Source organism: Panicum virgatum, chromosome 4K (genome assembly GCF_016808335.1).
Source record: "Panicum virgatum strain AP13 chromosome 4K, P.virgatum_v5, whole genome shotgun sequence".
NCBI lineage: Eukaryota > Viridiplantae > Streptophyta > Magnoliopsida > Poales > Poaceae > Panicum > Panicum virgatum.
In genome coordinates, this window is record NC_053139.1 from 30,124,849 (window position 1) to 30,150,761 (window position 25,913).

The 25,913-nt window shown below is 46.0% G+C and overlaps 1 non-coding gene and 1 pseudogene across 1 annotated transcript; one reads left to right on the forward strand and one right to left on the reverse strand.

Moving 5' to 3' along the window:
* Positions 1-245: 245 nt before the first annotated feature.
* Positions 246-25,611, reverse strand: LOC120702108 (annotated as a pseudogene).
* LOC120705276 lies at positions 22,696-22,802 on the forward strand. Its single transcript, XR_005687865.1, has one exon. It is a non-coding gene; the product is annotated as a small nucleolar RNA R71 (small nucleolar RNA).
* Positions 25,612-25,913: the final 302 nt, after the last annotated feature.

Sequence of the window (25,913 nt, forward strand, 5' to 3'; positions counted from 1 at the left end):
GCTCCTCGCCGTCGAAGATCCTTGGGCCTTCTGCCGCCACCGCCGCCACGCCCGCCGCAGGCGTAGGAGGTTCTGGACCAGCAGGTTGAGCAAGCCAATGATGAAGATGAAAGGACGAGGGGCAATACATGTTTTATGAAAAATGTATGTATTTAGGATTATCAAATGAATTAAAATGGCCATAATGTCATGTATTCCGAAGTGCAAATGTTTCGGGTGTTATTATAGTGAAGCGAACGTTAGAAGTCCTATTTTAGCGAAACCGTTTGTTTGGAGTCCTATAGTAGCAATTTAGGGAAAACTAGCTAGCCCTTCCTACACCACCAACACAAGAAGGAGATGGTGACCTGCATGGAGAGCTCCCTGGTGGGCGACAGGATGTGCGCGGAAGAGTAGGCCGTCCTCATCCCCATGCCGGCCGCCCCGCGGGCGGGCCCCTCATGATGCTGCTGATGATGGGGAAGCAGGAGGCGGCGGTCTTCCCGGACCCGTTCTGCGTGCAGGCCATGAGGTCCTGGCAGGCGAGCGAGATCGGGATCGTGTGGCGCTGCACGGGGGGTGGGGCGCATGTACCTGTAGTGGCGGATGTTGTTGTTGAGCACGGCGCTGAGGTCGATCTCGGCAAAGGTGGCGATGGGCATGGGCACGTCGCGACCCGAGGTCTCAACGGGGATGTCCTCATTGGCGTCGAAGTTGATGACGCCTGTGTTCTGTTGGTCCTCGAAGGGGGCGCCCTCGGCCAGGGCGTCGGCGGAGGGGAGGGGGGGCTCGGAGCCCGCCAAGAGGTTCGGCTGGCGGTCCCAGCGGGAGCTGCCCAGCCGCCCTCGAAGCCTCCGCTGGGCCGGGGCGGGAGAGCAGGCTGCGGTGGAGGGCGGGGCCAGGGAGGGGGCGGAGGAGGAGGAGGAGTGGTTGCGGGCTGGGGCGGGGGCGGCGGTGGTGGTGACGGGCGGGAATAGCGAAGGCTGATTAGGGCTGAGGAGGGGCAGACGCGAGAGGGAAGTTAATAAGATTGAAATAAAATTTTGGGTTCGGAATCTGTGATGGATAACGGATATTCCGTGGCCCGTTACCACAAATATTAAAGATAACGGGCATTAATTAATGCCAACAGTTTTCATGGTACGTTATACCACAAATATTGGAAGCTAAAAGCAGGCCTCCTCTCCAACAATTTTCACAATTAGTGCCAAAAAGTTTTAAATCCCGCCACCTCATCCATGGGCCCAGGCTTGGATCGTGGATTTCTTGCTGCGCCATAGTAAACACTGTCTCCATCAAACACTACTGCCATCAAATGAACGCGACCAATACCGTGAACTGCAGAAAAAAGGACGATGTCGTCTTCTGCTCTTCTTTCATGTGGAGCTTGGTAGCGCGCGCCGCTTCTTCTCTTGGTGGCATGCACGTCCGTCCTCGATGGATGGGAACCAGCACCAGAGCCCACCAAGTTGCGGCCAGCCGAAGAGCGGCTCTGGCGCTCTGCTGTGCCGGCGCCGACGGGAAAATGACGCGAGCAGAGAAGGCCAACACGGAAGCAAGCCGGAGAATCCAGGAAAAAAAAATGCGCGGCGGTGGATTGGGAGTGCAGAGAGGTGGCGAATATCTGAGCCAAAATAGCCTCCGTTTTGGAAGTGCGGATATATTGGGCACTCATTTAGCCAACTGTTGGGGTATAATTTTTTCTATTTATTTCTAAAATAATTTTTTGGGAGCTATTTTTAGGCACTTTCGGAGATGCTCTAACTAGGCCACCTTAAAAATAATGTCCAAATCGCATACAGAATCCAAATTCGAAGTTCTACATACGTACGGAAAGCTAAGGAGATAAGTTTTCCAATGCCACCAGTCCCACATAATTATCAGTTCTGTGTCAACAGGGAATTATCAAGGCAATTGGACATCTAGAATCTGTCAGGGTGATGTGCCGCCGTCTTTTGGGCTGTTAGTCCGTGTATCATGCTGGTGTCCATTAGGAATGAGTTTAGGTTTTGTGGATGACCCTAAACCTTTATATTCATTATCTATCTCCTCAGTTAGGTTTGGGTTTTGCTTATAGATTAAATCTATCTTTAAAAGTTCATTGTCATCAGTTTCTGATACCCGACTTTGTGAGCTTAATCATTCCTCGCCAATCTTTTGTTGCGTTCTTTCTCGTTATTGTTTGTTTTCTTCCATTAGTGGGCAAGGATTAGCCTTCTTGGTGAGGTCAATTAGGCAGTGGACAGTTGATAACCAAGAGATAACATGATGCTTCAATTGTGGGTTTGGATCTTGTTGATCGGAAGCTGGATCATCACTTGTGTCGGGTTGTGGACAAATTGATAGTTATCCTCCTGATGGAAGATCGGTCATCCTCGCATTCCCATCAGTTTTCTTCTCTTCACCTTCTCTCTTCTTCCTCATTCTCATTCTGTTCTTAGCAATAAAATGCCCGATACCAAACTAGCAATGGAAATCACGTATTTCTAGGGTACAAATTGAATTAAACTATAGCTGTCTTTTCTATGTTTTGCTTTTATTTGAAAATTGAAACTGAGGGACACTAATAACAATTGGTCGGAAAAGAGGACACATAAGTATAATCATAAAAATGCAAAACTATTATAACTAAACTTTTTATAGAAATGGTACAATCATTAATTTTTTAAGAAAATCTAGAAATTATGTATTGACCGATTGTAAATTTATAATGTCTTGGGAAAAAGAATTCTAAAAATATAAAACAACAAATATAGTTGCGTTGTTTGTGCATGTCACCTAAAGTATTGACATGTAATCTTAAGCTGACTCTATAACCCCTTACATTTGTATAAAAAAATGAATGTAGTGAGTTATATAGAAATAGCAACTGATACAAGGGTACAAGTTATAGGGACGAAATAACATCTCGTACAATGGTACAACAACAGTCTCATACTCCAGCTGATGAGATGGTTAATTTGATCGTACAATCATAGAGTGACAAGAACAATTCCAACGCTGGTATGAATGCATCTCTTCAATAGAACATGGAGATACTCTCTTGTTGGATGGAAGATTTATTTTTCCACATTCAGCAAATACCCAATTCTTGCAGACACATGCTTCCATCTTACATCACATCGTACATGTTTCCATGCATGCATGAGCGAGCATATTTTTGCTCGTTCAATACATGTTAGACAGGCTAGGAGGTGTCCTTTTATTATTGTCATCTCCACACGGAGGTGGTGCAAGAATATTGTGCTGTGAAGGGTCTATTGAATTTGATGGACTGGGGGACGTTGAGTACCTATTATGATCACAGTTTGGCCCGGTGGGCACTTTCCTTTTTCCATCATCGACCTGATCTGATGCCCTGTTGAATGATGCAAGCCTTGATCGATAACTAGTAAATTCATGCTGTTGATGCTTGTGCAAGAAGTTGTTGCCATATGCTTCATTAACAAAACCAACGTCACCTGTTCACCACAAGTTGGAGGCTTCCGATGTCAAAGCGGCGAGCGTGCAAACCAATAGTGGCATAATGCCCACCATCACCATCCTTGACAACATGAAATCTAAATGTAAACTATATTTTGATATATTTCTCAATAGGGGTTCATGGGGCAAATGTCTATATAGTAACCCACCTATATATACACATGCATGCATAACCACTCAGATAGGAAGAAGTGAGCAAAGATTGTCTTTAATGTGATGGTCTATTATATTTTAAGGAGACGTTTATATACTACCTAATATGATGTATGCGAATAAGATGAAATTCATGAAAGCTGCCTAAAAGGAAGTATGCTAGTGACGCAATATTCATGGACTGCCTAAAAATATTTATGAACGGCCTTAGTTGATTGAGATTACTAGAAAAGTAGAAATACATTATGGTGGAATTCATAAATACTCCAGGTTTTAGGCTGGTTTTCAAGAATGGTAGAAAAAACAGAATGCCAATTTTGAGATACTATTGAAAAGGGCAAAAAATTTCATGGTACAAGGAGCATTCAGCAAAAAAGCATGTATTATATATCAATGTCATCATTTGTGGTAATTATAAAATAGACGAACCCAAATTTCCCGCTATGTTATTTGGGGTTTTAGATAGTAGTGGGTAGATACCAACTGCCAAACAATCAAATAGATGGCATTGGTGAATATTCCAATACTACTCATTGTTGGTATGGACTAGGTTTGCCCAAGGATTTTAGTGAAAATTTCTTTTATGACATTCAATATTTAGCATTCACTTCAGTGCCATCGATTTTAAACTTCATCCCTTAGATGTCATTCCTATCAATTTTCCCGTAGGTGATTTTATACGGCCTGGCCCCTTGTTCAAAATAGACGGATCACCGGGCCTCCTCCACCCGCCGACCTGACAGAGCCTCATGGCCGGACGCCTTGATAGTAGAACATATGGACGCAGACTCTCACAGGCGCATGCATCAAGGATGTTCTCCATATTAAGGACCTCACGACAGCACCGGTGAGAGTTACCTATTAGACTCGGGGCCACAGGATACCTGATGTGGCGTTCAGTACCAATTATGGGATGGGGCATGTCTCATACCCATAGATTTAAAACTAGTAGGTATAGAAAGAAACCACATGAGTAGTACTCAGTGCAAACTCTTAGGCTCATACCGATGTAGGGCTTCCTTGTAACCTTGCTTCCCCGGCCTATATAAGGGCGGGTAAGGACCCCTTCGGGGGTAAAACGCTCCATAACCTAGCGCATACGCACCCACCTACATTCAAGGCAATATAAACCAACCAACCGGACGTAGGGTATTATGCTTGCCCGGACATGTCTAAACCCTCATGTTGCTTGCACCATCGTGTTCTTGATCTTGGCATCTTCCCACGATCATCCATCTACCTAAGGGTATCCCTAGGTAAACATGATGGTAAAACACCGATAGCTGGCGCCCACCGTGAGGCCGATCTCCGACGATCTCTCGACGAACTCGATGGCTATGCAAAACCCTCCTGAAAATACCGAGGAGGAGGAAAATTTTGATCTAATCAAAAGATACTGGACCGATCCAGAATCAACTGCTCAAACCTGAGTAGACAACTCTGATCTACTCGATTGAATCGATCGTGTGACCAATAAGCTTGCTAATTGTGTTAACCTCGCACAAAGTACTCTAGATGAATGTGGCGTCCCATGTGTCAAAAGTTCCACAATAAAAAAATCATGTAGTTATCAGTCAGATGATATTTTTACTCATCTAGATCGAATTGATAATACGTTGTTAGATTGCATCAAGTTATATGAGGACACCCTCAATGCCAAGGAGTATGATTCTGCTGAGGTGAAATTTAACCAAGATTTCGATGAGTTCATGAGTAGGCTCGACCACCTGCCTAACAATGATCACATCTAAATCAACCCTGAATTTCTCGACCCGGTCAACGATCGAGAATTTATCGACTACATAAAAAGTCTGGATCCTCCAGATGAGTTTGATGATCTCGACGACTGGACCGATGACGTTGATCTATTTATGCAGGGTTTATGCAACCCACACAAAATAGACAAACTCTGGTTACAAGCAAAAGCAATGGAGATGTAGGAAAATTTTCAGTTTAAATTCCCAAAATCACCAAGCGCTCCAAGAAGCTACCCCACAACTCGATGACCTAAGCGAATTTCCTCCTATAAAGGAAACTTTCCAAGGATGGGATGATATGGCTCCCCGTGCAGAGATGGGTCTACCTCATCTAGAACCAACATATAATCCCTAGGGACTAAAAAAACTCAGCCACCAGCATTCAAGAGATTAACAATTCTCAAACCCTAACAGATCTTGTGAAAGATCTGCATTCCCTACTCCAAATTGGGAAACAAAACACCACCAACAAACGAGAGGCCCAGATGAGTATCCAAACTGATCCCGATAAGGGATACGGAGTACAACTACCCCACTACTCCACCCTGATTATAAAATCCACCGCCAAGGGCCGAACCGTATATTGAAGCAATCCACACGAGCATACCTCGCCCTTTTTTTAGCAGCCAAGTGCCTGCAAAATTACCCTACCAAGAAGGGCCACCTCTACCACCTCCACGAGCGGAAGAAGACCCTGTTGGTACTTTGTAACGTCACGAATAAAATCCGCAAGCGCACGGATACCGCTGTAGCTTTCACCCAAGAGTATTCCAGGGTATCGTATCCACTGGGAAACGTGAGTACACTATCTACGGGTTCAGGCTGTCTAAGGACACACACACACACAGGTGTAGGAGAATAGGAAAGAGAGGACTTTCTAAGATCTAGAATCTATATTTAGAAGAAGAGATCAAGTCGCCGTTATACTTCGAGCTACTGGTTTCGACCGGCTTATACAAGCCGATAGCTCCAATAATACGTGCTCTATCCAATATCCGAACGTGGAGGATTACTAGGGCTCAAACAGGGCTGTCACCACCTGCCGGCTATCTCTACAAACCGTGAGACTATCAGACAACTGAGTGGTATAGTCCAGTCTAGACACCACGTCTACGCTATTCCCTACTAACTCTAGAGGCGATCAGAGTTGTTCTTTTCTATTCGGAGCCCAACTCTAAAGTCAAATGCTACTCTAAGCATACACTCATCTAATATAAGGCAGAGATGATAACTTGCAATCTAAACTCTAATTCTAAATAAGAAAGTCTCGAACACTTACAACCGAATAAGCATCTGTCAAGGTACAAGCGGAGAAGAGCGCCGACAAGCCCGGCACATCCCCCGACTCTCCCTCACTCTCTTGTAGAGGTACAAATTGGAGAAGAGCGCCATTACCAGCACCCCTCCTGAGCACCTCTACCCTCAATCCTACACTAAACACAAGCTAGAGAAACTCTTCACTTGGAGGTGAGTGATGTGTGGTGTGTGTAGTGTCTTCATTTGGAGCCCCTCCCCTTGTATTTATAGGAGGGAGCCACTCCGGGAATGGAGCCAAACCGCCATAGGTAGCCAACCACGTGACGCCATGTGTCACTGAGAGTCAGTGGGGCCCATAGGCCGCCACCACATGGTCGGCCGACCATGGTGGTCGGCCGGCCATGGGCTGCGCCCGTTTGGCCCGGTTGTGGCAGAACCGCCAAAATGAATCCGATTTAAGTTTGTTAACCATCGTCATTAAAGATGAAATGATTAACTCACACTTCGTACAGAGAAATCTGATAGTCTGTCGGGTAAAATCCCGATAACACCACTGTATTTCGGATCGAAACAACATACCTCACTCAAAGGTGAGTCCAGAGATTACAATACAAACTTCAATAGTAAATGTTATTATACACTGAGTTCGAGGATTCAAACAGGGTACCTCAGAAATTTGAAAGTAGATAAGTTCTTCAGAGTTTATAAACAGCTTAAATGAAAACGACATTTAGCGATGATATATGACATCATGATGAAGCCCGTACATGAAGTCAATCTCACCAAGTATTCCCAAGATTACCTAAAAATAAAGTCAAAAGCAAGACTGAGTATACTAATACTCAGCAAGGCTTACCCGACTAAGGGTATATAACAGCCCTTTAACTAGACATGCAAAGCTTGTGAAGGCTCTGGGTTTCTTTTGCTGAAAAGCAACAAAGAGTAGGTCCTTACTTTCAAGTTTTAGCTTTCAGATTCTAGTTGAATTAACCGGTCTAAATAAGCACCTATATACACAACCATGGTAGAAGATATATTTGCATTCAACCATATTTTGAATCATCAATGTTCCACTTCTTACTCTATGTGGCAAAGGGATCAAGCAGTCTCAATTTCCGCGAGAAACGGACGATTCTGAATCGAATTTCCACCTTGCAAGGATAAACCTAGCACACACGCTTGGGGCACTGACGAGTCACTCTCAAGCAACCGTTTGCTTCTCATTCCGGTTCATGGACAGAGCCACTCTCCCCGACTACAGCGAGCCTGACCCTCTCTGCAGTCGTGGTTGTTTTTGTGTTGAGCAACATAACTTATCTTTCATTTTATTTTCTTTCCTATCTCTAAGAGATAGTGGAAGGTATGTCCATTTGCCGGGCCGATCAGTTACTAGGCTTGCCGGTACAATTTAAATTAGAATTTATGAAATAACCCTAGGACTAAAGAATAAATCAAAAATTTAAGCTCAACAATGCAAAAATTCTCCCAAAAATTAAAATAAGCTACTTGTAATTAGTAGAGCTCATGGTAAAAAGATGACTTTAAGAAATTAAAAAAACATGCTTTAACAAAATAAAACATGTGCATATGCTAGAAATAACCAAAACACATGAAATAACAAGCGAAAGTCAAGCATTTGGATTACAAATTTCACACAAGACTATACATGGCAAAAGGATGCTAGGTTTCAAAAATCAGGCATAACAAAGCTATGGTTAAAAAGAGCACATAATATAAAGTTTCATACAAACTTTAGTAACCAAAGTTATAGAGCTAGTTGAGAGGAACACAACAAAATTAATTTGGTATTTTTCTGATTTTTCTACTAATTTCTAGGATTTTTCAAAATTCACAAGTTTTAAAAGAAAAGGGTTCTGACTATTTTATAGAAAGGACCCTAGGAAGATTTAAAGTAAAGCAATCAGGTCCTTCGGCCATGGCTGGCCGTGGAGGTCCTGTTCCGGCCAAATCCCGGCGAGCCTAGGCCATTAGAGCTAGGGGAAGCTTATGGGAAGTAAAGATGGGGTCAGCTCGAACCTGTAGAGGGGCTTGGTTGGGGTTGGGAGGGTCTGGGGTGGCGGCGCGACAGTGAGCAGCGGCCGGCGGCGAGGGTATGCCATGATGGCTGCGTGCCTGGGAGATAGGGAGGGGATGGTCGGGCTTGGGAGATTTAAGGGTAGGAGGGCAAGCTTCTGGGGTACTTGATTTGGGGCATTGCAAGGGGAAAGGGGCGGGTCCACGTGCGCCGGTGAGCGGCGGCGCCAAAGGTGGCCATGGCGGTGGATAACACCGGTAAAGGGCCTGGCCGGGGCTATATATAGCATGCAAAGGGAGGGGATAGGGGAGAGGAGGAGGAGATGAGCTTCGTCGAGGCTGGGGGCAGATTCCTTCGGTGGGGCAGCGTTTCCAGGGGGCGGGCCAGTGGCGTAGCATGGCGCGGCAGTGTGGCGCGTGCGTGGCAAGCCAGCAGAGCTAGAGAAGTGGCGGCAGGGTCTTCCTATGCAACACGTGGAGGCGTGCTGTGCAGCTGGCGGCCTGCTGGTCGACGGGGAAACCGGCGCCGGGGCAAACGGTGACAGGCGGCGGCGCCCCTGTTTCGAGCAGAGAAGGGAGGAGGAAGATGAGGGCAGGGCTGGTTTTGCAATTATGGAAAAGTTTAGGGGGTTAACTGAAAAACAAAATTTCCCGTTGATCTAGGGCTCAGATAAAAAAGTGTTCAACATGAAAGTTGTGTAACTTTTTAAGATCTACAACTTTCATGTTGTGCAAAAATTCACTAGATCAAAGGATTTGAAATATTTAGAAATCCGTCAAAACTTTTATTTGCAAATAAACATAACTTAAGTTTTTAAATTTGCAAGGGTAGTTTTAAGTATAAAAACCACTTTTTATGAGGGTAAAAGTGAAAAATAAAATATGCATTTCAAACCCTCACAAAATTTGAAAATTTGTCTTTTGCAAAACTATTTTGTAAAAAGGACTTTGCATTTTTCCAAAATTACCAAAATACCCTTGCTATAGAAATCATGGTTTAACTTTTAAAACACAAAAGCTTTATTTTAAAGGGGTGTTTTTAGACCATAAAACCTAGACTGCCACACCGGTTCTTGGTCTAAAGGTTGCTAGGTAGGCCCTCATGTCATGTATATTGGTTTGGGCTTGTCTTAAGTCTGTTTGGTAGCTCTGGTGGGCCCGTAGATCCTCGTGAATGCGTCTGATTCGTCGAGAAGTTGTTGCCTCGGATCCATGACTTGTCATCTTGCTTTTGGGCTGCCTTCCCTTCTCATTTTCAAGCATAAGCAACCTGCACATAAATGTACACCAACACTTTGTGGAATTTGTTAGCAATAACTCCTACCACTAGTGTTGACGCTCGTCTTCCATACGCTGATGCAAGAGCTGATAGCTTGCTCTGATGCTCGGGTTTGTATCTTGACCCTTGGGGCCTGTTTGACCTGCATTTCTGCATGAATTCCAATATAATAATATTTCTAAGAGGAAACGTGGAATTGGCTCTTTCTGGATAACATAGGCAGGTATAAGACTTTATTCTCATAATTTCAGGCTCCAGATGACGCTTGAAATGAGTCATTAGCGAGCGTCAACAAGATCTCCCACACTTAGTTCTTTGCTCGTCCTCGAGTAAAGGCTAGAACTAAGGCGGACCCGACTTCATATGATATGACACCTGCATACGAATTATTCTAGGCCTTACCTTTGCCTGTGAATTTTGATGTGTCTACCATAAATATTTGGGAAGTTGAAGAGTGGAACGGCATTGACTTCAGTCTCCTCCACTTTCCTGCCATATGACTGGGGTTTTGAAAATATTTTTGCAAAGACCAACCATAGCTTTACTTCTCCATGGGATCTCTCATGTCACTCATTGTGTAAATATCCTCACCAAGGCATTGCTTATTTTCATCCTACTTCTAAAGATGGCTTATGTGGGGCTCATGGTAGGAGAAATGGAAGCATGCACTTGTGTCACATTTATCGCAAAATCAAACAATGGATCCATGGAGACGACAAATCAAAAAGTTGATCAAAATTGTGCACATATGTGGAAGGTGGATGATGAAAATGGAATACTCCTTTTATGGATCTCTCTCTCCTTTATTTGGATAACATGAGGACATGGCTATATCACTATATATATTCTTTTTTTTTCTTGGACTATCATGTGTCCAAATTTTTTTTGGGTCATGCTTCTTGTGCATGCCATCTCCTTTAATGATTAAGCATGGCTTTCATTTAAACTCATAGGTTGGGGAGAGTGAGGCTTAGAGTGCATAAACCACAGCGATGAAGATGAGTGGAGATAGTGTTAGTCGGCCAAACTTGGGTTTCTGCCAACCAATGCTAGCTCTGATTCATCTTGGCCTTTTGCATTCCGGTTCGTTCGGTGTTGTGCACGTGTTGTGGGAGATCTCGAGTGTATATGCTTGAAAGTTCTGAGAGATCCCTGTTGGCGCCTACTAACGTCACCACCGGGAAACAGCGATGAACTTTATCTAGATTGGATATTCTCTTGCATAAACAGGGGTAAGATATAACATGGTAGGAGGTAGTGTGACACACACACAAACTAACCTCTTGGATAAATAAAAGAAAAGATAAAAGACGCTCTAGGCCGTGAGCAAGGTAGAAGTCAGAGCTCGAGTCAACTGTGCTAGGCTTGCTATATCTATACTATCTCATTGGTTAGATCGTCAGAGATTAAAATACACAACAGGGAGACCGCTATCGAAGCAACGGGAGTAACTCGTACACCCCTGCGACTTTATGTACCTCCTACCCCCTATACCGAACGTGGAGGATTACTCGGGCTCGGACAAGGCTGTCACCACCTGCCGGCTACCTCTACAAACCGTGGGTATAGTTGACATCCAGCAACTCTTAGCTAATCTAGACACCATGTCTACACTAGTAAGGGATACTCTTGTGTCCCGCACGGAGCCCCCACCCTCCGGATGGACAGACATCACACTAGAGCTAACATACGAATACTGGAGTAGTTGATAGAGTTCTAAGCACGAAATACTAACCATCTCCAGCACTGGGCGATCATACAATGCAAGCATTGAACAATAACATAACCATACAAAGAAGCATATATCTGATAACTCAGAATATATTTCAAGCAGATATCGGTAACCATAGTCTAATTCTATTACAAACTACCGAATATTACAACAGAGAGCTAGAGATGAACCCATACCGGACTCTCGAGCAGATCCGGCGACTCGAAGACTCCTAAACTTCTCCTAAACTCCACTAAGCCTAAAGACTATGCAAGAAGTGCAAGAGAGGAGAGGAAGTGTGGTGTGTGTGTGTGTGTGTGTGTGTGTCATAATCTCTACCCCCCAAGGAGAAATCCAAGGCATGATAAGATAGAGAGGATAGAGTGGATGGTTTTACCCCCAACGATCTAACTCTTTTTATTAATTAATTAACTTTAACTTAAAACTGATTTTCATTAAAAAAATTTAACTACTAAACTATGCAATCATTCAAAAGTCTAAATCAAAACATGTAGCATAATAACAAGCATACAAATTTCACAACTTAGCCGAGTTTAACATACGACTCGACTAACCACAACGCGTCGCAGAACGTTCTATCGCATTATTATAAAGGGGTCATCTAGCTTATACCCATGATGGTCAGTCGACTTACTTCAGGCCAACATCTACGGAAACTATTCTATAGAGAAAGATCAAGGCAAGACGAGTAAGAATCTTAGAATTCAAGGAGTATAATAGCAAAATAGTTTCAGCAGACAAGGCTGAGAGAGAAGAAGACTTAAAACTCGACCAGTTCTATCTAGGCTTTCATCCTACAGTCGATATAGCTCTGATACCACTTTGTAACACCCGGTTTATAAAAGGACATAAACCGAGCAATCATATACATGCCAAGATCAAGTCACACGTATATACAACAGAATGAACAGTATATCACTGCACATATCACGTAAAAAGATATAATAAAGCGAGTACGAATGTTATTTATTACATTAATGACAAATGTCTGATACAGAGTATGCGGAAGCGTAAAACATATACGAAGCCTCTCGGAAGCTGGGCACCACAGGGACGTCGACTGGGAGACGAACGCCTAGAAGTCCTCGTACTCCTGGTAGCTCCGGGTGAACTCCCTCGCGTCGGCAGGAACTGAGCAGCAGTAGGGTATCCCCAAGAGGAAAAAGAGTAGAGTAGGCAAGAGTGAGTACACAACTTGTACTCAACAAGTATAACACAAACTATGAGGCTCTAAGGTTGGCTGACTCAACTGCATTAGCTTTTAAGTCTTGGCAAAATTTTATTAAAGCTAATTACTACAAGTTGATGATTTACCATAAAACCCAGTTACATAGTAATTAATCAGAATTAATTATGATACTACTGAGAACCAAACCAAACCAAGCCACCCGGGGAAACCCTCCTAACCCAAGGAAGATAACCCCACTAATCAAAAGGAGGATCTGGGCCGCTCATGACCGTGAGCACGGCTAGTATACCAATTTTACACTCTGCAGAGGTTGCACATCTTTACCCACAAGTCGTGAGCTACGCTAGTTGTTCATCACACTTCCTTAGGTGAGATGACTAGCAAACTCACTACGAGGCCGTTACAAAGGATCACGTTGGTAAGGTGTAACCGCTAAGGATTCAGTCTCCGCAACGATGGGGCCCACCTCGAGGGGGTACGCAGACGAAGCCTCGTAGCGCAGGGACCATTGAAGCTCACCACCCCTCCTGCCCCGTCGGTAAGTTACTCCCAAACCAAAATGACCTAATTAGTAAGTCAAGACCGTCCCATTCCAGTCTTGTGGTTGCGCGGTTGTCCCAGGTTGTCGCTCTAATGACGTACGGTCCTTATGGAGAGTAGCCAGCACATAACACAGTGCGAGCCCCCCTAAACCAAGTTTCTAGAAAAACCAATTTTAACGAGACGTGAGCCACTCAAACGGGCCACTCCCAGAATTAAGTTGCATATACCATTAATCAAATTAATTAAAAAGAACCAAGTGTGTTATAACGTGGCACCTAGCACAACTAACCAAAAATGCAACCCAAGGGATATATAAAAAGGATATAAAGTGGCTAGGAAATCCTTATAGGCATACAGTATTAAAATGCAGTATGAAATGTATTTAAAAGTGATAGGTGGTGTTCATGTTATACTTGTGTAAGGATCACCGGGGTGTCCGACCCTAGAGGGGGAGGGGGTGAATAGGGTCGCTAAACGCTTTTTAACCTAGGGCTCAAACTACTTGCATAAGATAAACCTAACACGTCCTATACATGCTAGTTATAACTAAGGTTTATCTATGCAACTCTCTACTTACCCCTAAAAACTTGCAACCTATAGCCAATCCTAATCAAACTAACTAGGAAACTAAAGGCACACAACAAAGAGTAAGTGCGGAAACGTAATATGGTAAGTAAAGAGGTAAGTGCAAGAGGGATGCAAACTCCCGAGTAGACACGGTCATGTAACGTGGTTCGGCATAAACGCCTACGTCCACGGGACACCGAGGCTCTTCCGATCACCGTCTTGCACTACGCCACCAATGGCGATGCCGGCAAGCAAAGGCAAGTGCCCACAAGACACCGAGTCTCGTGCACCGCCACCGTCTCTCTCGGTCACCCGGCCGAAATCCACTACGGAGCTTCTCCACCAAGGAAGGGGCCTCCTCTTCCCCCGCACAAAGTGTCGTTGCCACTCCACACCAAGACGGAGGGTCACACGACGGATCACAAGTTGCTTGCCGCAGCAAGGCTTCTCTCAAGGGAGCTCTCACAAGAACTAATCCCTATTACAAGCATTAAGCACTCTCACAAGTGTGCTTAAGCCTATATGATGTATAATGAAGCTCTAAGGTGGTTGGAGATGTTCTTCAAGTGTAGTAGAATGTTCAGCAACTCCAGCACACTTCAAATGGACGGGGTGAGGCGTATATATAGGCCACCAAGTCTTGTAGCCGTTGCTCCAACGGTCAGCTGTAAATCTGCGTATCACCGGAAGAACCGATGCCTCTGGGTGTGGTAGCGTCGGTTCATCCGGTCACTCACAACATGAAGTAGCCGTTGAAGTCCTGACAGCTGACGCAGAGACCACCGGTTGAACCGATGCAATGCACCGATGCCTCACTGGTTCAACCGGTGCTGAAAGAATCTTCTCCTGGACGCTGACGTCATTACACCGGTGGTATGCACCGATGCACCGTCGGTTGAACCGGTGCTGAAGAAACTTCTTCTGGGCACTTGACATCGTCTCTGGTACAAAGGACGGCCATTGCGCCGATGCCCTATTTTGGACCGTCGGTTCAACCGATGCCTATAGGCTGACTTGGCTTCGATTCCCTTCTGCACCAAAGTATCATGGCGTCGGTTCTTCCGACTACCACCGGATGCTCCGATGCCCTGGCGTCGGTTCTTCCGTGCTCCTGAATCGAAGAGCTTTCAGGGCGCTGCCCTGAGACCCGCGAGGGGCGGCTCCCCCTTGACCCCCGTCCGCTAACTGGGTAGCGGAACCCCCATAGGGGCGGCCCTTCGGGCCTAGCTACGCCTATCTTCTTTTTGTCATCACTTGAACCTAAAAGCCTGAGAATGGTCATCTTAACAATCATATTAGTCCAAGTGTCGTGTATGTCATCAATCGCCAAAACATTATATTGAAATATGGCATGAGAGGCCATTTTCGCTACAACTTGCCTTCCTCAAACTGTTCCTGCTGCTCAAACTGCTCAGAAGGTGGTGGCTGCTCCGGGTACTGGTACTGGGGCTCCTCAGATGGATCAACGTCGAGGGCTCGGATCAGACTGGAACGGCACGCAGGGTGGTCGGCGGCGTGAACCGGCGGCGGCGAGGAACGGAGCTTGCGGTCCGGGCGGTGGCGTGCTCCTCCGGTCTCCGGATCTCCACTGGAGGCCTCGTGGGTTTCCGAAGTTGGAGCTCGGGCACGATTTCGGCGAGGCAATGGCCTAGGGCCGATGCAGGGGCCGCAGGGAGTTTTCTAGGGCCATGGTGGAGCTACTGCGGTGGTTGGCCGGGGCTAGGAGGCAGGGGAGCGGCGTGTCCATGGCGGCACAGAGGCACGACGTGGCGGAGTAAGGCGCAGCGCGGCTGTGCTCGGCTCTGGGCTGCGCTGGAGGGCACGGTGCGGGCGTACAGGCCTTGGGATAGAGTTTAAAGCTAGGGCCGAGGATCACGGCGCGGGGCAACGGAAAGGAAGGTTCACCGGGGATCGTGGCCGGGGATCTCGGGCGATGGCGCGGACGTTGCGCTGTGGGGGAGAAGAAACTGCCAGGTGGGCCAGGCTGTCAGCGGCGAAGACGGGGACGCGGGCGAGCGAAAAGCACAGGCTCGGGGTCGGTCGCAGACGTGAGGGCCCAGGCGAGCGGGGGAAGGAACGCGCCGCACTAGATGGCTGGCAGGTGGGACAGGGAGTGGGGAATGGGTGTGCGCGTCCGCAGCGGAAGCAACACCGTGGCTGCCAGGTGGGGTCGAGCGGTCGGGAGGGGCGCTGCGCGTGTGCGCTGAGCTGCTAGGCTGAGCACGGAGGCGGGGGAAGCAGGAGTTGGGCCGCGCGTTTGGGCCGGGCACGGGGTTGAGGAAAGGAGGGGAAAGGCTGGGCCGCTTCGGGCTGCTGGGCTAGTTTGAGATGGTTTGGGTTTTCTTCTTTTCTTTTCCTTTCTTCTTTTTCAAACAAATTCAAACCATTCGAATTCAAATTTGAATCTGAATTCAAACCACACTCAATCAATAAAATTATGCACCAGCATGAATGCACAAACAAGTTGAACCTAAGATAAATTTTAATTACTTTATGAAGCGAAAATAAATTATAAATGCAAGGCTAAGCAAATTAAATCCTAGAAAATTAAATAAACCAATTAAATTTATTATTAAATAGGAAAATTAAATTAGGGTGTTACAAATCCTACCCCCTTACAGGAATCTCGTCCCGAGATTCTGGGCTGGCTAGAAAAAGGGATCAGGATAGGTCTTCGTCAGCTCAACTTCTCGGTGTGGTCACTCCATTGCATTTTGCACGTCTTGATCTTCTTGTCCCGAGTAACTCTCTCAGACGTCTCCAAAATCTTCACTGGATGCTTGGTATAAGTCAGATCTTCTCGCACATCCAATCTTTTTCAACGGTGCTTGTTCTTCTAGCACTCTCAAGCACTTCTTCAACTCAGATCTGCATAACTCTTCTACCTCGTCTGAGCAATCCTCAAATTCTCCCTTGCATTCTGTAGGCCGGGGTGTCACATCCCTACCCCCATACAGAAACCGACGTCCTCGTCGGTGAATCTTGGAATTTCACATCCTCTTCGCACTATCCTTCTTTTCAACAAGACAGGAGAAACCCAAGGCATGATAAGATAGAGAGGATAGAGTGGATGGTTTTACCCCCCAACGATCTAACTCTTTTTATTAATTAATTAACTTTAACTTAAAACTGATTTTCATTAAACAAATTTAACTACTAAACTATGCAATCATTCAAAAATCCAAATCAAAACATGTAGCATAATAACAAGCATACAAATTTCACAACTTAGCCGAGTTTAACATACGACTCGACTAACCACAACGCGTCGCAGAATGTTCTATCGCATTATTATAAAGGGGTGATCTAGCTTATACCCATGATGGTCAGTCGACTTACTTCAGGCCAACATCTACGGAAACTATTCTATAGAGAAAGATCAAGGCAAGACGAGTAAGAATCTTAGAATTCAAGGAGTATAATAGCAAAATAGTTTCAGCAGACAAGGCTGAGAGAGAAGAAGACTTAAAACTCAACCAGTTCTATCTAGGCTTTCGTCCTACAGTCGATATAGCTCTGATACCACTCTGTAACAACCGGTTTATAAAAGGACATAAACCGAGCAATCATATATGTGCCAGGATCAAGTCACACGTATATACAACAGAATGAACAGTATATCATAGCACATATCACGTAAAAAGATATAATAAAGCGAGTACGAATGTTATTTATTACATTAATGACAAATGTCTGATACAGAGTATGCGGAAGCGTAAAACATATACGAAGCCTCTCGGAAGCTGGGCACCACAGGGACGTCGACTGGGAGACGAACGCCTAGAAGTCCTCGTACTCCTGGTAGCTCCGTGTGAACTCCCTCGCGTCGGCAGGAACTGAGCAGCAGTAGGGTATCCCCAAGAGGAAAAAGAGTAGAGTAGGCAAGAGTGAGTACACAACTTGTACTCAACAAGTATAACACAAACTATGAGGCTCTAAGGTTGGCGGACTCAACTGCATTAGCTTTTAAGTCTTGGCAAAATTTTATTAAAGCTAATTACTACAAGTTGATGATTTACCATAAAACCCAGTTACATAGTAATTAATCAAAATTAATTATGATACTACTGAGAACCAAACCAAACCAAGCCACCCGGGGAAACCCTCCTAACCAAAGGAAGATAACCCCACTAATCAAAAGGAGGATCTGGGCCGCTAATGACCATGAGCACGGCTAGTATACCAGTTTTACACTCTGCAGAGGTTGCACATCTTTACCCACAAGTCGTGAGCTACGCTAGTTGTTCATCACACTTCCTTAGGTGAGATGACTAGCAAACTCACTATGAGGCCGTTACAAAGGATCACGTTGGTAAGGTGTAACCGCTAAGGATTCAGGCTCCGCAATGATGGGGCCCACCTCGAGGGGGTACGCAGACCAAGCCTCGTAGCGCAGGGACCATTGAAGCTCACCACCCCTCCTGCCCCGTCGGTAAGTTACTCCCGAACCAAAATGACCTAATTAGTAAGCCAAGACCGTCCCATTCCAGTCTTGTGGTTGCGCGGTTGTCCCAGGTTGTCGCTCTAATGACGTACGGTCCTTATGGAGAGTAGCCAGCACATAACACAGTGCGAACCCCCCTAAACCAAGTTTCTAGAAAAACCAATTTTAACGAGATGTGAGCCACTCAAACGGGCCACTCCCAGAATTAAGTTGCATATACCATTAATCAAATTAATTAAAAAGAACCAAGTGTGTTATAACGTGGCACCTAGCACAACTAACCAAAAATGCAACCCAAGGGATATATAAAAAGGATATAAAGTGGCTAGGAAATCCTTATAGGCATACAGTATTAAAAAGGATATAAAGTGGCTAGGAAATGTATTTAAAAGTGATAGGTGGTGTTCATGTTATACTTGCCTTCCTCAAACGGTTCCTGCTGCTCAAACTGCTCAGAAGGTGGTGGCTGCTCCGGGTATTGGTACTGGGGCTCCTCAAATGGATCAACGTCGAGGGCTCGGATCAGACTGGAACGGCACGCAGGGTGGTCGGCGGCATGAACCGGCGGCGGCGACGAACGAAGCTTGCGGTCTGTGCGGTGGCGTGCTCCTCCGGTCTCTGGATCTCCACTGGAGGCCTCGTGGGGTTCCGGAGTTGGAGCTCGGGCACGATTCCGGCGAGGCAATGGCCTAGGGCCGATGCAGGGGCCGCAGGGAGTTTTCTGGGGCCATGGCGGAGCTACTGCGGTGGTTGGCCGAGGCTAGGAGGCAGGGGAGTGGCGTGTCCATGGCGGCGTAGAGGCACGGCGTGGCGGAGTAAGGCGCAGCGCGGCTGTGCTCGGCTCTGGGCTGCGCTGGAGGGCACGGTGCGGGCGTAGAGGCCTCGGGACAGAGTTTAAAGGTAGGGCCGAGGATCACGGGGCGGGGAAACGGAAAGGAAGGTTCGCCGGGGATCGTGGCCGGGGATCTCGGGCGATGGCGCGGACGTTGCGCTGTGGGGGAGAAGAAACTGCCATTTGGGCCAAGCTGTCAGCGGCGGAGACGGGGACGCGGGCGAGCGAGAAGCACGGGCTCGGGGTCGGTCGCTGACGTGCGGGCCCAAGCGAGCGGGGGAAGGAATGCGCCGCGCTAGATGGCTGGAAGGTGGGCCAGGGAGTGGGGAACGGGTGTGCGCGTCCGCAGCGGAAGCAACACCGCAGCTGCCAGGTGGGGCCGAGCGGTTGGGAGGGGCGCTGCGCGCGTGCGCTGAGCTGCTGGGCTGAGCACGGAGGCGGGGGAAGCAGGAGTTGGGCCGCGCGTTTGGGCCGGGCACGGGGTTGAGGAAAGGAGGGGAAAGGCTGGGCCGCTTCGGGCTGCTGGGCTAGTTTAAGAAAGGTTTGGGTTTTCTTCTTTTCTTTTCCTTTCTTCTTTTTCAAACAAATTCAAACCATTCGAATTCAAATTTGAATTTGAAATCAAACCACACTCAATCAATAAAATTATGCACCAGCATGAATGCACAAACATGTTGAACCTAAGATAAATTTTAATTACTTTATGAAGCGAAAATAAATTATAAATGCAAGGCTAAGCAAATTAAATCCTAGAAAATTAAATAAAGCAATTAAATTTATTATTAAATAGGAAAATTAAATTAGGGTGTTACAGTGTGTGTGTCATAATCTCAACCAACCTTGTATTTATAGCAGGGAGCCACGGGGTGAGACCCTTGCAATCGACCTAGGGGACCTATGAGGAGGCGCCACGTGTCCTGGATGAGGCGGTGGGGCCCACGGGCCAGGTCGGCCGACCTGGTATGTCGGTCGGCCTGCCCGGGCCGCCAACCGCCTCCAACTTCTTCTGGCAGGCTGCCCTGGGCCTCCTTGTCTAGTCCATGTTGAGTTTGGCCTGTCTTGGCTTGTCTGAATTGGGTTCTTGCATCACTTTTGGTCTATCTGAGCCTGAATCGGCGCTTTGATAATTTCTGTATTTTTATGTAGGGCCAAAGTGTGCTTGTAACCTGCATATTAGCTCTAAAACACAACTTGCATTTTCTAAAAGGTGAAGTGTGGTTTAGGGACTTTATTGGATAAAGATGCATGTAAGAAATGCAAACTCTCATGATTTTCTGATCAAGTTGACGCCTGGAAATGATCATTAGTGAGCGTCAACAAGATCCCCCAAGCTGTCCTTTGCTCGTCCCGAGCAAAGTAGGACAAATCAGGTTGTTGATCAGAAAATCACTTTGACTCATACCTTACCTGTCATGTCATAGTCTGAAGCAAAGAGATTCATCTATAAACTTAAATAAGTTGGATATCATACCTTTGCACAATTACCTTACATCCTTCATGGGGCTTTTTAGCTGTCTCCTTGTCTTGGGCTGTTGAGAGTTAGAACAGTGCATAGAGTAGTACTTACTTTCTCATAGATCTGCAATCCATCTAGAGTTTGAAAGATTTTTGAAAACATGGCAAATTTCCTAGGATAACTCTTTCGAGGCACTCAACTTGTTTTTCCTTACCAGGGCAGTGTCTGCCTCCGCTCTTTCCTACTACTACAAAGTCTTTGTGGAGCTCAAGGTGAGATAAGAACAGGGCATACTTGCATTCCATATATTGTAAAGTCAAAAAGAGGATCCATGGAGAAACAAGTCATGCAATCTCGATCAAAGCGTGCAGGTGTATGAGTGGATGGATGGATGTAGCTTACTCCTTGAGGTACTGGCTTTCTCTTGCGCCATACCTGGAGAAGTAGTAGCGGTCGATGATGTCTTGTTCTTCTTGCGCCATACCTTCTTGGTCTTCTTTGATGGAGTAGACGGCGCAGGAATGGGATCCTCAGATGTGGGATAGACGATTTCCAGATCTTCCCATACTATATTGGTGATGAAATCAGGGATCTTCTGGTCATCTTCCACTGGCTCGGTTGGTGGAGTATGAATCTCCCAGTCCTCCCAAGCTGGCTTAGAAGAGGAGTGATAATCTTGATCATTCCAACCGGATTCTGCCCATAACCCCTATTTCTCACTATCCTCATGAATTAGGAATACCTCCCTCTTATTTTGAAACTTGAATTTCATGGTCTTTTCCATGATACGGAGGCTGATTCTTCCTGTCCCTATATCAATTCTGGCATTTGTATCCTTGAGGAATGGTCGCCCAAGTATGAGCGGAATCCCAAGATCTCCTTCCATTTCGAGGACTACGAAGTCCACCAATATGTAGGTATTCTTGACTTTTACCATTAACCTTTCCACAACTCCTTCTGGATATCTTATCATGGAATCCTCCAGCTGAACACACACATAGTGGTAGGGGAAATTGACGGATAGCCTAACCTTTTGAATATTACCTTGGGCATGATGTTGACGCTGGCCCCACGGTCACAAAGGGCGTGATAAAATTCACAATCAAAGATTGAGCAGCTGATCACTGGGGTTCCGGGATCTTCTCTTATTGTGGCTGCTAACTCGGCCCACGCACCTCTTCTTGGGCGTGTGAGCTTCTCTGCATAGCTGAAGGGTGTCCTGCTAAGTGGCTCTTTCCACATAGCATTGATGACATTGACGCTTTCTAGAGTTGATTCGGGTTGCCCCGGAATCTTCCCTAATTCAGCTGCAGGTGTAGCAGCAGCTAATTGAGCCAATTGAGTTTCTAGCGTCTGGTTGAAACTCAGCTGATTCTTCATAGTAGTGGAGAATCCGTCCATCTTGGTATGGATGGTCTCCATAGATTTTTCTATAGCGGCCAACTTGTTTTGAAGGGACTCATTGATCTTCGTTTGGCCGTAGACAAGATCTCTCAAGGTAGGTTGGTTAGGGTTGAAAGAATTTGAATTCCCATTACCTCCTTGATAGTATGGGCGTGGTTGATTCCACCCCTAACCTCCTTGTGGACGAAAACCATTATTGCCATTGAGGAATAGAGCTTCCTCTTGGGTTTCTAGGCAGTTGTCACCCGAATGTCCAACGTTCTCACAGACCTTGCACGTCATGCGAGTTTCCAAGGCTTGAAGTGTTTGCATTTGAGCCTTATCTTGGGAATAATCCTCAAATTTCTTGAGGAGGATATCAATCTTCATAGTGAGCATGTCGGCCTCCTTGATGGAGTGCATACCTCGCTAGCACGGTTGGAGGCGATCATCACTCCAACCTTGGTTGGAAACCATCTTCTCAATCAATGATGTAGCTCTTTCAATGGTCAGCGAGAAGAAAGCTCCACCCGCAGCGGCATCCACATGATCACAGGATGACTGTGTCAACCCGTTGTAGAAGTTCTGTAGAATAAGCCAATTGTCCATTCCATGGTGCGGACACGCTAGAATGTACTCCTGAAGTCTCTCCCAAGCTTCAAGAATTGACTCATTTGATGCCTGCTAGAAGTTCAAAATCTGTCCACGAAGAGCATTGGTTTTGCCCATTGGGAAGAACTTCGAGAGGAACGCCTTGGCACATTTGTCCCAAGTGTCCACTGCAGACTTGTTAGCATAAAACCACTGCTTCGCTCTCCCCAAGAGAGAGAATGGAAACAGACGGAGCCGGATTACATCTTGCGATACACCCTTGATAACAAAAGTACTGCAGAGCTCTAGGAACAGCTGGAGATGAGCGCTGGCATCCTCATTGGCCTTGCCACAGAAAGGGCTGGCCTGCACCATCGTAATGAGACCCGTCTTGATCTCGAAATTCTCTCCTCCGGTGTTAACCTCGGGCCCGGTAGGGACCTAGTTAGCAGACGGAGCAGAGTAATCATGGAGTGTCATCTGGGCCATAGCTCTAGGAGCTGACAACAATGCGATGACTGGTTCGGCTGCCGAGAGTGGTCTCCGAGGTGATATGAGACGAGCTCACGTCCTCCTCAAAAGTGCATCTGGATCGGAATGAAAGTTTTGCGGCAAGTCGAAATCGGTCATACACTACCCTGTTTTCATATCAACAAAGACAAGAAAACAAAGCCAAGTTAGCCTGTTTAGCAAGCGAATAACAATTTCAATTTTGTTCATAACTTTGTCTATATATTTCAATCTGTGCCTTCCCCGGCAATGGCGCCAAAAATGCTTGTTGGCGCCTACCAATGTTACCACCGGGTAATAGCGATGACGCCCACAGACGCCAATTGGGGTGGTAGGTATTTCATGAACCACAAATAAATCCGCAAGTGCACGAAATACCGCTGTAGCATTTTACCCGGGAGTATACCGGGGTGTCATTTATATTTCCGCAGGGAAGGCGGTGAGTGAAGAGATATAGACTAGTTGATGAACTTTATCTAGATTGGATATTCTCATGCACAAACAGGGGTAAGATATAACATGGTAGGAGGTAGTGTGACACACACACAAACTACCCTCTTGGATAAATAAAAGAAAAGATAAAAGATGCTCTAGGCCGGGAGCAAGGTAGAAGTCAGAGCTTGAGTCAACTGTGCTAGGCTAGCTATATCTATACTACCTCATTGGTTAGATCGTCAGAGATTAAACTACACAACAGAGAGATCGCTATCGAAGCAACAGGAGGAGCCCGTACACACCAGTGACTTTATATACCTCCTACCCCCATACCGAACGTGGAGGATTACTCGGGCTCGGCAGGGCTGTCACCACCTGCCAGCTACCTCTACAAACCGTGGGTATAGTTGACATCCAGCAACTCTTAGCTAATCTAGACACTATGTCTACAATAGTAAGGGACACTCTACTGTCCCGCGCGGAGCCCCCACCCTTCGGATGGACAGACATCACACTAGAGCAAACATACGAATACTGGAGCAGTTGATACAGTTCTAAGCATGAAATACTAACCATCTCCAGCACAGGGCGATCATACAATGCAAGCATTGAACAATAACGCAACCATATCAAGAAGCATATATCCTATAACTCAGAACATACTTAAAGCAGATATTGGTAACCATAGTCTAATTCTATTACAAACAATCGAATATTACAAGAGAGAGCTAGAGATGAACCCATACCAGACTCTCGAGCAGATCCGGCAACTCGAAGACTCCTAAACTTCTCCTAAACTCCACTAAGCCTAAAGACTATGCAAGAACTGCAAGAGAGGAGAGGAAGTGTGGTGTGTGTGTGTGTCATAATCTCTACCCCCCCTTTTATTTATAGCAGGGAGCCACGGGGTGAGGCCCTAGCAACCGACCTTGGGGACCTATGAGGAGGCGACACGTGTCCTGGATGAGGTGGTGGGGCCCACGAGCCAGGTCGGCCGACCTGGTAGGTCGGCAGGCCTGGCCAGGCCGCCAAACGCCCCCAACTTCTTCTGGCAGGCTGTCCTGGGCCTCCTTGTCTGGGCCATGTTGGGTTTGGCCTGTCATGGCTTGTCTGAATTGGGTTCTTGCATCACTTTTGGTCCATCTGAGCCTGAATCGGTGCTCTGATAAGTTTTGTAATTTTATGTCGGGCCAAAGTGTGCTTGTAACCTACATATTAGCTCTAAAATGCAACTTGCATTTCTAAAAGGTGAAGTGTGGTTTAGAAACTTAATTGGATAAAGATGCGTGTAAGAAATGCAAACTCTCATGATTTTCTGATCAAGTTGACGCCTGGAAATGATCGTTAGTGAGCGTCAACAATCCCCCCCCCCCCACACTTGTTCTTGTACTTGGTGCTTATTCAAAAACAAAAATATGGAAACAAACTAATGGCTCTACCGGTTTTAAGATCCAGGGAGCTCCTAAAATTTATTGAAACTAAAATTTAATCTCACCATGATACTTACTCAAGCAAGGCTAAATCTAGGTTGCATCAGCATGAGTATGTTGTGCAATATTAATCCAAAACCTTGGCTTACCTTCCATTTGAATTCAGCTCACTGACTCACCCAATTGGATTTGATTTTTCTGCAGGGGTTAGTCCACATATGCAACCAATATCTATAAAGGTATTATTTTATCTTTGATGTTCATCAATCAAACTTGACACCATGTCAGTTTGACCGAAGAAGATATTTAAACACAAACACCATGCTTGGTTTAAAAGGCCTATGAATGTGTTTCCGGACACACATCCATATTAGAGCATACAAGAAAAGATAAAGGGAGCATGCAACATGATTGAGCATCGTTCAAAAGGGAGATAAGTATGAGCACAAAACTGGTGGTCCTCGGGCGACCTCCCGGCAGGGCTTTGTTTAATGTCAAAAGCAGGACATTGAGAGCACTTACCATGGTGTCTTGTTGATGGAGACAATATTGTCCATGGCAACTCCTCTCATTTTTTTCATTTTTTTATAGAGCAAGATGCGAGGACATGTACCAATTCCAAGATAAGATATGTACTGAGAAAAGAACTTACTTTGGGGTACTCACATACCTCCCCCACACTTGGAGTTTGCAAAACTTCAAGTGTATGGAGTTCAAGTCTCCTTCCGTAATTGTTCCTCCATCAGGACATATCGAGGTGTTGTAGTCGGTGTAGCTCACATGTTCGTAGGTGTTGCTTGTCTGTCGTTCTTCTTGATCTTCCCCTAGAAAGGTTAGCGACCAAAAATACCCGAAGGAA